Genomic DNA, 11,487 nt, shown 5'->3' on the forward strand with positions numbered 1-11,487 from the left:
CCAGGTATGCTGATGCCCAGGAACATCCTTCCCTTCTCCATGGGCAGGCTTGCAGCCTCAGCTGCTGTGGTTGCTGCAATCAAGCTTTCTCAAGGCTCTCCCCCCCTTCCCTCCACTCCTTGCCTTCAATAACAGTGTTCACCCTGCCCCTTACCACATACATTTTCTTCATGAAGAAATGTCTAGGGAAATTATTCTTCATAGTGAAACATTTTCTGCATTTACAAGTTGACATAATTAATAGAATATATTATTAAAATGTACATGCCATGTGGAATAGCTCAGTTGTATTGACAAAGGATAATACCATAAAATGTTTAGTCATAATAAGTCTCAGCTTTCTAGTTTAAACACTGTATTATATTACTTAAAATAACAGTGGGCCTAGCTGGGCATGGCTCAGCAGTTGAGCATCGACCTAAGATCCAGGAGATCATGGTTCGATTCCCTGTCAGGGCACATGCCTGGGCTGTGGGCTTAATCCCCAGTCAGGGGCGTGCAGGAGGCAGCAGATCAATGACTCTCTCATCATTGATGTTTCTCTCTCTCTCTCCCTCTCCCTTCCTCTCTAAAAGAAAAAGAAAGAAAAAAATAGCAGTGGAACAACATGAACTCCCCAGGACTAGAAATCTAAAAGTAAGCTTTGTTGCTTAGTTTTGTTGCAAGGCGTCTTTCTGCTAATTAAACAAATTGCTCAAACACTTCTTTCTTTGATGACAAAAACATTCTTCATAAACAAATCCCCTCTGGAAGTCAAAATGTACATCCAACAAACATATCAACAAAGCATCTAAGAATCTAGGCTTGTGCTTAGCTTGCTCTCCTGCTGTGGCCTTCCTGAGCAGTGGAGTTTAGGAGAGCTTTGTTCCTGCCCCAAATTCCATTGTATTTTTTCAAAGAACACCACAGTAGATACCAAGGCTGCTGCTCTTCCTAGGATTTCTCCATAGTACTTGGGTCCAGGCATACATTCATTCTAGTTCTTCATTTTTTATTATTCAGGCATTCTCAAAGTGCTTATTAAGTTCTTGCCAAATGAGTGTGTGAACAGGTAACTGAGAGAATTACAATGAGATATAAATTTCTATTCTTAAAGTTAAGGCCTTTGTCATCTAAACGTCAAGACAGCATCCCACCATCTGTTTTCCTTACCATCATATCTCCAGAAAATATAATGGACTTCAGCACATAGTGAGCCTTCAGTGTTTACCAAATGAATGGATGAACAAATGAGCCATCACACTAGAAAATGGCATGTGAAGTGTCTTAAGAGAAAAAGAAAACACTCCAGCTCCCATGATCCTTGACTGCCTTATTATGAACCATGGATGACGACACTTTAATTAATACCCCCAAGCACATCTGTGAAAATGGACAACTTTCTTATTTTATATAGTATTTTCATGATAAAGTTACAAAAAGCAGATTATATGTACAAAAGCATGCAAGAAGCAACACATTACGAACAGCATAAGAATATTAAGAATCTTAATACACCACGTTCTCTTAAATGCAATCTTTATTACTCATAGTCTCTGTAAAATCACAGCAATGAGAAGGTATTTTTCCCTCTGGCATACTCATGGATAAGCTTTGCTCCATCCCCTGCTTCCTGAATACGTGCTTGGCTTGTCCTCTGCTTACTGGACAACTTCTAGTGGACTGGATACAACTTTAGCATAGGAAAAACCTGGAAGAGCCCACATCTCTGTTACTTCTCTATTGCTAATTTTATTTTTATTTTTTATTTTTGTCTTTTATCCAAGCTCATTATCTGATACCCAGGCACAGAATTAAATCCAAATGCCCCGTAGAAGCACTTTGCATAATTCTTATTGATGCCAGGTTACATTAAATTATGAAAACAGGAAGGGTTTCTTAGTGCAGAAATAGGGGTGATTGTACCATAGAAAAGATGTGCATGAGTAAACTCCTGAGCGATACAAGCAGACAACACATTTATCGAAAGGTGAGAAATAGCCCTAGCAGATTTTGCTCAGTGGTTAGAGCATTGGCCTATGGACTGAAGGGTCCCAGGTTTGATTCCAGTCAAGGGCACGTACCTAGGTTGCAGGCTCGATCCCTGGCCCCAGTTGGGGCACGTGCAGGAGGCAATCAATCAATGTGTCTCTCTCACATCCATTTTTCTCTCTTTCTCCCTTCCACTCTCTCTGAAAAGCAATGGGAAAAATATCCTCGCGTGAGGATTTAAAAGAAGGTGAGAAATATAGTTCAGTTTAGGATTTGGGTTTTCAGTGAAAGAAGAATTGGTGCTTGGAAGGATAGGTCTGTGCAAACCAGTCTTCTTTCTAGTCCTTAATTATAGAGAGGTCATCCCATATCAAGGCCCCATATAAAATTGCTCTCCTTAGGGATTCTCCCTTGACTATATTATGGAAGCATCTCCTATGTCATTATATAACATCCTATATTATAGATTTCACAGCACTGAACAATATTTCATGTTTTTCATGTTTACCATATGTTTATGCCACAACACATACACTCCTTCCAGTCACTCCTCTTCACTGTTCTATCCACGGCACCTAGAATAGTGCCCAGCCCAGAGTAACCTGTGGCAATCTAACAAGCAGACTGTAAAGGGCTCAAATGCCAGAATTTTTCATGTAGACTAAAGGGGTCCATTGGAATTTCTTCAGCAGTGGGAGGGTGCATGTTCAGAATTGTGTCTCAGAGAAATTATGTTGGCAATATGCAGTACTATTTGGAGATGAGAAAATCTTGGTGCAAAGATTTCAGTAAGGACATCAGAATTTTTTCCTGTGTGCTGTGGCTGCTATTGATGTAAGTTATATTTCGTTGTACAATATAGTAGCTGTTTAGACTAGAAACAGATTTTAAGCTAAAATACATTCTTTAAGACCTGTTAAATTATTTATATATACACACAGCTATTAACCAAAGGACCTACGCATTTTAACCCAGACAATATAGTCTTGGAATTCAGAATTTGCTGTAATTATTGCAATAAAAAAAAATTAGTGAAGGCTATTTAAAAGCTTTCTGTCTTGAGATAGTATGTCCTTGTATTCCAGAAACTTAATGGGGGATAATAATAATGATTATGATAATGATAAGCTCATCAAAATCACACAAGTATGTTTAAAAAGCCTAAAATGAGTTTCCTGCAGAGGTGATAAAAAGGGTGCTTTGAGGCCAAGTTGAGAATTGGATTTCTACATACTCCAATTAACTTCACACAGAGAAAAAACAACAACAAACACACAACTGTTATATGATTCCATGCCTTACTCTCAACCTTGTATAGCAACCAAAACAAATCAACGATATAATTATTGAGCACCTAATGGGCTGATGATTGAAAACTATTTGCAAGTATATGTCACTAGCCAAATAGGAAACTGGTTAGTGTGGATGAGTTAGTGCAAATGTCACAACTACTGCAAAAATCTGAAATAAAGTCATTCAAAGTAAAATCATCTTTTTGATTGTTCCCATCTTTTGGTTATCGTGAATAATGCTGTTATAAACATGAGGCTGCAGATGTCTCTTCAAGATAGTAATTTTATCTTCTTTAGATGTATATCAGAAGTGAGGTTGCTGGACCACATGGTAGTTCTATTTTTAATATTTTGAGGGACCACCATAATATTTTCCATAATGGCTGTGACCATTTACATCCCCACCAGCAATGCACAAGGGTTCCCTTTTCTCCACACTTAATCAGATAATTTTTTTTGCTATTGAATTATATGAGCTCTTTATATATTTTAGATATTAACTTCTTATCTGATATATTGTTTGCAAATACTTTCTCCCATCCACAGGGTGCCCCTTCATTCTGTTGATTGCTTCTTTTGCTGTAAAATATTTTTAGATCGATAAAGCCCCAGTTGTTTATTTTTGCTTTTCTTGCTGGTGCGTGGGTATCATACTAAAAAACTCATCACCAAGAACTTTTTTCCTGTGTCTTCTTTGGGGAATTTTATTGTTTCAAGTCTGACATTTAAGTTTTTAATCCATTTCAAGATAGGATTTGTGAGTGGTATAAGATAAGGATTCAATTTCATTCTTTCGCAAGTGAACAACCAGTTTCTCCAGCACTATTTGTAGAAAAGACTGCTCTTAGAGAGCACTGACAATCAAAGTTTGGAAGTGGACCCTGATGCTTTGCTTCTCTGAGTTTTGATTCCACCGGGGAAAGGATGAGGTAGTCAAAACCCTAATCGACTACCCTTTGGTGCAGTAAGCAGTGAAGAAACAATATTTTCTTATTTAATAGCTATAAGAAATGTAATGATTACCCAGAAATACTCTGAAGCTACAAGTGATGGGATGTGAGTAGAACCTCAGTTACAGGGCGATGACTGTCTAGTGTTAACAAGTGTTAATGAGGAAGTGTTTGAGCTGCAAACCTGACCTGGTCCCTAGGCCTAGAGCAGAGCCAGATCAGGTGACAGACAGCGCCATACAATTTCTTGCAACTCTCCTGAGCACAGCTTGTTCCACAGACAGTGTGCAAAGGCTTTCTTTCCTCTTCACTCTCCATCCTAAACACAAAGGCCAAATATTACAGTCATCTTCACCTTCACACAAGAAGAACACGTTATTTGGCTCTCTGTGCACACTCTAGATAAATACCAAAAGTTGTGAGAAACTCTTTAGGACAATGGTTTCTACTGCTATCTTTAAAGACCCTGAAATGGAAAAACAAACAAACACAAACAAAACACCCACAACTTTTTCTTTTAAAAAAGAAATTAAAAAGTTAACATTTGAATTTAAAGTGTAGTTAAAATAATGCATCTCAGAGATGTTTTTGTTATTTCAAATCTATAAATTACAAAAGCTGAAGAAACATCAATAAAATTTAAAGGAACTATGAAATTCATTTGATTTTTACAATTCTGAGTGGTCTCCTTCCACTTTCTTGTAAATTACCTTGGGCAGAGCTCTTTATGAAATAATGTGCCATTTATTGAAATCCTGTCATGGTGTTCTGCCCTGATAGTGAATACCTTCCAACAAAGTTAGGCCAATTACAGGGTGCAAATGTAGCTTAAAGTTTTTTCTTCCTCCTGACACAAAGGTCAAATGTCTCAGAAACCTTTGGGTGGTTTGAGTTGTCTTCTTGTTTCAAATGAGACTTTGTACCATTATTTCTTGAGATGCTCGCAATTCTTGGAGAAGCCTTTTGAAGCTCATGACATTCATCCTGACAACCACTTCAGGCTATAGCTGAGCAAGTGATGGATTAGCTGCAAGGATGTTTGCATGAGGTAGCAGCTCCTCTAACTAGTGGCACAGTGAATAGTACAAAGGGACTTCCCAGCAGAAATTGTTGGTTTCTTTAGTTTGCAAAATTAATTTAGGAGAAGCAGTAGCTAACTGAGGTTGATCTCTTAGCTTCGTATAGAGCTGGCAGATTGATTTTTATTAATAGATTGCATTGCACTAGGATACTTAATTATATAAGATTCTGTTGCTTTTGACATCTCTGTTGCTTTTGACACTAGGGTTAGTGTCTTTCTAACCATAACATTTTATAGTATTCGGATCAGATTTTTACATGGTGCTTTCATGCATCCTACTGAATACCAGATTTCTGTTTCCCACTTGGATACCTCAACATCTTGAAATGATCAACTTTTTATGACTCCTATCTGAGAGGAAACAAATAATGAATAAAAAAATCACTACGGTCATGCTCCACATAGTGACATTTAAGCCAACAGACTATATATAGATTGGTAATCTCATAAGATTGCAATGGATTTAGGAGACGAAAGTAGATCAGAAACTTCCCAGGGGCTCTGAGAGGCGGGGAAGTGGCAGTGGGACATGATCCTCTGTGCGGGGATCCCCTGTACGGGGCCAGAACCAGTAAGAGGCAATCCCCCCCCCCCCAGGAGGACATAGCCTCCCTCATTGCCTCTGTGGTTGAGAAGGTGTGCAAGTGGCAGTTATCCCACTCGAAGGGAAGCAGGGCCCACATGGGTGCCCAAGAGTCAGGGTGAACCCACCAGCAGATGAGAGATGCTGCCATCACACCCAAACCCTTTGTGGGAGAAGCCTCCAGCCAAGCTGTGGCCCCATGAGGATGTTTTCTACCTAAAGTCACCAGTGAGCTCTTCCATCACAATGACGACCTTTTTGAATGAACCATTCTGTGCAGCAGTCTTGTGTGGAGTTGTGGTATGACTGGTAGACCTAGACTGATCTATCAGGAAGCACTTGAGTCAGAAAAAAAAAAGCAAGACAGGGTCTTCAGAGTTTTCCAGAACCAATAATTATTCCACATGACCAACCTTACCCATTGTTCACACTCACATGAAATTTGTGATATTTTTGCGTATGCCCAAGATCAGTACTTTGTGGAAGACACTGTGGCAGTCATTAGGCACGATGGTGCAAGGTTATGGTATAGGATTGTGGAAGTCTTCCCTCCCTCACATCAACATGGTTTTGCTGATGGATAGGTCTGCAGTGTAGATGGAGAAATTATCATCAGTGATAGTGATGATTCAGAACAGGAAAGAAACACAAAATGTGAAGAAAAAAGGTGCAATTGATCCCTTGTTTTTCAAGTACAAGGTGCAGCTGACTAAAAAGGAATTGTATGAGTGTGCTATTGTTAAAGCCACACAAATTAGCAGGAGAAAACACTATATTCCTATGAAAAACTAAAGCTTCTTCTAAAGAAACACTGCCAACTACAGATGGAGTTATTAAAATTAAGGCATCATCTCTTTCAGCATATTAATAGCAGATCAAGATTTTTCTTATTTTTTTCCTGATGACCCACCCATGGTTATCTTCAGTCCTGCTAACAGATGACCTTCCAAATGAGTATCTGTTATTGAGGAGGACAGCATTGCTAATGAACAGACTATTGCAAGTTTTGGGAATAAAGCTACTAAAGAAAGAGACAAGCTTTAGAAACAGGAAGAAATGAAGTCATTGAGACTTTTGAAAAGTCTCAGTTAAAAAGAGAAAAAGCAGCCCTGACCACTGTTGCTCAGTGGTTAGAGTGTTGACCCATGCACCTAAGGGTCTTAGGTTGGATTTGTGGTCCAGGGCACATACCTGGATTGTAGGTTTGATCTCTGGCCCAGGTCAGGGTGTGTGCAGGAGGCAACCAGTTGGTGTGTCTCTCTCACACTGATGTTTCTTTCTCTCCCTCTCTGTCCCTCCTTTCCACTCTCTCTAAAAATGAATGGAAAAAATATCCTTAGATGATGATTTAAAAAGAGAGAGAGAGAGAGAGAGAGAGAGAGAGAGAGAGAAATCAGATGCCCTAAAAGCAAAGAAAAAAGAAAAGGGAGAAAAGGAAGGAAGAATTAAAGAAAATTATTGAAGAAGAGAGACTGAAGAAAAGCTTAAAATGGAAAAAGAGAAGTTACGTGAATAAAAGCAAAAATATATGGAACACTTAAAACAGTGGAGAAAACAGTAGAGAAAATGGAATGTGATGATATAAAGGAACTTCCAGAACCAACTCCAATGAAAGCTAGGCTACCTCCTAAAATCTTTGGTGATGCTCTGATGGTGTTGGAGTTCCTTAATGCATTTGGGGAACTTCTTGATTATCCAAATGAATTTCCTGAGGGAGTAACCCTAAAAGTGTTAGAGGAAGCTCTTGTAGGAAATGATAGTGAAGAACCACTATGTGAATTGCTTTTTTATTTCCTTGCTGACTGCCATCTTCCAGGTGGTGGCTGAATAAGAAGGGGGAGTAGCCGAAGAGGAAATAACTAATGCTAACACCAAATATTTAATAGAGGCTTTGGATGAAGACGCAGACCCCACAAAACCTGCACTGTTTACAATTGCATCTTTGGCAGCTGCATGACAGGACCGCAGTTTGAAAAGCTTGGATCTTGATAGCTACACTCCTGAAATCCTCAGGCTGCATATCTTAGCTTCAGATAGTGATGTAAGTAACATCAGCAAATGCAAAGTAAAGATATCGAAAATGAGGAGGATTTGGTGCTACAGATGATGCCTGTATGGAGCTTTATTGAAGTAATCCCAGTCTAGCAGAGAAACTGTCAAGCACTTCAGTGCATGATTTGACATAAGAGAAAAAATGAAGACACTTTATGCTCTCTGTGGGAAATTACAGACCCTAGTTTCTATTAGGGATTTTATTGAAGATTATGTTGATATATTATGACAGGCAAAGCAGGAATTCCAGGAGCAAAAAGAACAATATTGAAAAGAGAGAGAAGAAGCAGCTGCTAGAATTTGTAAAAAGTCAGAAAAACTTATGGATCAAGAACAAAAACTGAAAGAGAAACAAGAAAAGCTGAAGGAAGGTGAACAAATAACTTCAGCTGCGGATATATCTATTGGGGAGGAAGAAAGGGAAGATTTTGATACTAGTGCTGAGAGCAAAGAAATAGAGCAAAAGGAACTAGGTCAAGATATGGTCACCAAAGATGAGATGACCCAGGATCGCATAGAAGAGGCAGGAGGGGGGAAAGGGAGCAAAATGGATTTAAAGAATTTATAAGGCAAGAAGAGATGGACTGTTTGAAAAAGAGCCTCTTACTGCTGATGAGGAAGAAGCTTTGAAACAGGAACACCAACAAAAAGAGAAAGAGCTCTTTAAAAATCCAAAGTACTATAGCGTGCACCAATATCTTTCCAAACTAGGGCCTGACTGTGTGTATAGGCAATATTGGATTTTCCCTTCTGTTCCTGGGTTGTTTATTGAAGAGAATTCCTCTTGTCTCATTGAAGACATGCTGTTGCCTAGACCTTCATCATTTCAGAATAATGCACAGTCTCAAAATGCTCAGACGTTCACTAAAACTGGAGGGTCTTTGATGTCTGAATCTACCTCCAACACTGACCAAGGTTCAGGTGATGATTCTGTGCAGCTGCCAAAACCAGTGCATAAGCCTAATTGGTGGTGCTTCTACACTTCTTGTGAACAGCTAGACCAGCCCATCAAAGCTCTTAATTCTAGAGGACATAGAGAAAGTGCCTTAAAAGAAACTTTGTTGCAGAATAAGAGAAAACAGAATATGTGCACAGCTAGCTCATTTTTCTGTAGAGAAATTTCATTTTTCAGACAACTTCAAACTGATTGCAAATCTACATATACTCAGAGAAGAGCTTCTAGTGCACATGATCCATCTCAGATGTCTGCAGAGAGGCAGCTTGAATTGAGGCTGAGAGATTTTGTGTGTGTATGTTTTGGGTGTGAGGGGGCTGGGTACTGAAGACAGAATCTACCAAGGAACATTAGGAGCAATAAAGATTATAGACTGACACATCTGGAGGTCAGCATTAGAAAATGGATGGTGTGAGCTGTTAAATGAAGAAAATAAGGAAAATTGGATAATTAAAACTGAATGAAATTAGAAGAGATGGAAACCGATGAGCAAAGATCATAGTAAAAGATGGAGTTTTGGGCATGAAAACAGAAACTGCAAGCACTCTCTCACTCAACTAGTACAAGTTCACAGCAATCTGTGGCCACTGTGGCTCATTATCTGGCAATGGCACTCTTTCAAATAGAGCAGGGCATTAAGTGGCATTTTTTCAAAGCTCCACTTGATGCCAGTGACAGCGCACATTCTTATAAAACAGTCTTGGACCATTAAAGAGAGCCTCTTCTTTCTTCTGCTAGTCTATCCCAAGTCTTTCTTCACCTTTCCACCTTGGATTGTAGTATGATATGGTCTAAATCTATACTAAATCCTCACTGTAAGATCTCCAAAAGAAGAGTGATGCTGAACACATGGTACTTTGTGATAGCTGTGATCTGGGTCATCTTACCTACTGTGTTCAACTAGAGCTTGAGACTGTGCCTGAAGGAGTTTGGTTTTGTCTAGAGTATTGGCCAAAGCAACATTCTTGATGACTCTCCACTTGGCAGAGACCATCCTTGGAAGGTGATGAAGAGACAAAAGACAGCATGGAACGTGAGGATGATGAAGTTGATGTTGATGATGAAGAGGGTCAAAGTGAGGAGGAAGAGTATGAGATAGAACAAGATGAAGATGACTCTCGAGAAGAGGAAGAAGCCAGGCTACCAAAACGAGGAAGGCCACCAGTTAGACTGCCTATTAAAACAAGAGAGATACTGAGCTCTTCAAGTCATGGCCAACAAGATCCTAGAAGATATGCTTCAAGGAGTGAGCAGAGTACACTCCAAACAACAGTTTTTTCTAAAACTACTGGTAGGAGCCTAAGAAAGATAAAATCTGCTCCTCCTACAGAAACTAAATCTTCAAGAATTGCCAGTCTTTCTCCACACCAGAGCCATGGCCCGTTGCAAGCAGATGTGTGTGTGGAACTACTTGCCTTTGTAGAAAATGCAGAGGCAGGAAAAGAGCTAACAATACACCAGAAAATTAGTCCCAACCTGCCTAACTTCAGAGTCATTGCCACAAAGTCAAGTGAGCAGTCAAGGTCTCTAAATGTTGCTTCAAATCTTTCTCTCCAAGGTAGTGAATCCAAGAGAAGAGGCAGGGAAAGCTAATCTACAGAATCATCTCCTATGACACTGAACTGAAGAAGTTCAGGCCAACAGGGAGGAGTTTATGAATCGTTTGCTTTTGCACAACTTGTGGTAGAATTGGTACGGCGTGATGACAGCTGGTCTTTTTTGAAACTCATTTCTAAAGTTCAGGTCCCAGACTATTACGACATCATCAAAAAGCCCATTGCCTTAAATGTAATTTGTGAAAAGGTGAACAAATGTGAATATAAATTAGCACCGGAGTTTATTGATGATAATTGAGTTAATGTTTTTGAACTGCTTCAAGAACTGTAACACAAGTGAAGCAAACGCTGGAATGGGGCTTCAAGCACTTTTCCATATTCAGCTCAAAAACTTGGACTTTAGGTCATACCTGGGAATGTAGATCAAGTTAGCACGCTACTGGCTGCAAAAATTTGAGGAAACCAAATTGTTCATAAAAGTGGAACATTAAATCATGCTATAAATCAGACATATATGTATAAAGCAGTAACAACTGATGGACCACCTTGAAGTGTGGCCTGCACTATAGTCTCAGCTTTAATGTTAAGCACTCAGGAGAATGTAGGAAAGATTTCCTTTGCTACAGTTTTGTTTAGTATCTGATAAGTTTAATAGATGTATTGGATACAGTACTGGTTTGCAGACATTTTTGTACATTTTGAGATCATTCATGTGTCCCAAAATCTTGGAAAATATTTTTTTGTCTATGATTTATTTTTTCATTGATGATTTTTCTTAGATGGGTGGTATTAAGGGACATTTATCTACGGAGATAAATCTTCTTCTATAGCACCATTTAGAAAAAAGTGTATATGTCTAAGAATTTTTAAATGAGCATATTCTCTCAACACTACCCATGAATGAATTGAATCCAATTTTACATCCTTGAAGTGCTGTGCCAGTCCTGGTAAGAGGTATTAAGTCTGAGTTTAGTAACCAGATATTTATTTAGCATTCAAAGTAATTTGTGAATTTGTTTTGAGTTTATAAAATCTGTACCTGGAAAA

The 11,487-nt window shown here is 39.0% G+C and overlaps 2 pseudogenes across 2 annotated transcripts; both read left to right on the forward strand.

The window, feature by feature from the left end:
- The first annotated feature begins 6,018 nt into the window (after positions 1-6,018).
- Positions 6,019-7,019, forward strand: LOC308561615 (bromodomain adjacent to zinc finger domain protein 1A pseudogene; annotated as a pseudogene). The gene has a single exon. The product of its transcript is annotated as a bromodomain adjacent to zinc finger domain protein 1A pseudogene (transcript).
- A 347-nt stretch (positions 7,020-7,366) lies between these two features.
- Positions 7,367-10,897, forward strand: LOC308561616 (bromodomain adjacent to zinc finger domain protein 1A pseudogene; annotated as a pseudogene). The gene has a single exon. The product of its transcript is annotated as a bromodomain adjacent to zinc finger domain protein 1A pseudogene (transcript).
- Positions 10,898-11,487: the final 590 nt, after the last annotated feature.

This window comes from Miniopterus schreibersii (genome assembly GCF_964146895.1).
Source record: "Miniopterus schreibersii genome assembly, chromosome: 9".
Lineage (NCBI taxonomy): Eukaryota > Metazoa > Chordata > Mammalia > Chiroptera > Miniopteridae > Miniopterus > Miniopterus schreibersii.